A 704-nucleotide genomic window follows, 5' to 3' on the forward strand; every position below is an offset into this window, starting at 1 on the left:
ATAGATCTTTCACTTCCTTGGTCAGAGTTACCCCAAGATATTTTATGCTATTTGTGGCTATTGTGAAAGGTGATGCTTCTCTGATTTCCCTCTCTGTTTCCTTATCCTCAATGTATAGGAAGGCCAACTGATTTTTTGGAGTTGATCTTGTATCCTGCCACATTACTAAAGGTGTTTATCAACTGTAGGAGTTCTTTGGTAGAGTTTTTGGGGTCGCTTTTGTATACTATCATATCATCTGCAGATAACGAAAGCTTGATTTCTTCCTTTCCAATATGAGTCCCCTTGATCCCCTTATGTTGTCTTATTGCTATTGCTAGAACTTCAAGCACTGTACTGAAGAGGTATGGTGAGAGTGGACATCCTTGTCATGTTCCTGATTTTAGTGGGATGGCTTTGATTTTTTCTCCGTTTAATTTAAAGTTAGCTGTCGGCTTGCTATAAATAGCTTTTATTATATTTAGCTATGACCTTGTATTCCTAATCTCTCCAAGACCTTTATGAGTGAACCAATTCTTACAAATTTTTTTCACTTGTCGTACACCCTCATCAACTCAAATGCATTAAGAGAAAGAGGAAAGAGGAAATGTGTGGTCTGCACAGACATGCAGATATGTCTGTGTCTGTGACTAATATGCTCTTGCTTAAAAGTCCTACTCATTCTAGCAATTGTGATTTTAGGGTGTGATACCCACAGCTATACA

This window comes from Microtus ochrogaster, linkage group LG1 (genome assembly GCF_000317375.1).
Source record: "Microtus ochrogaster isolate Prairie Vole_2 linkage group LG1, MicOch1.0, whole genome shotgun sequence".
Lineage (NCBI taxonomy): Eukaryota > Metazoa > Chordata > Mammalia > Rodentia > Cricetidae > Microtus > Microtus ochrogaster.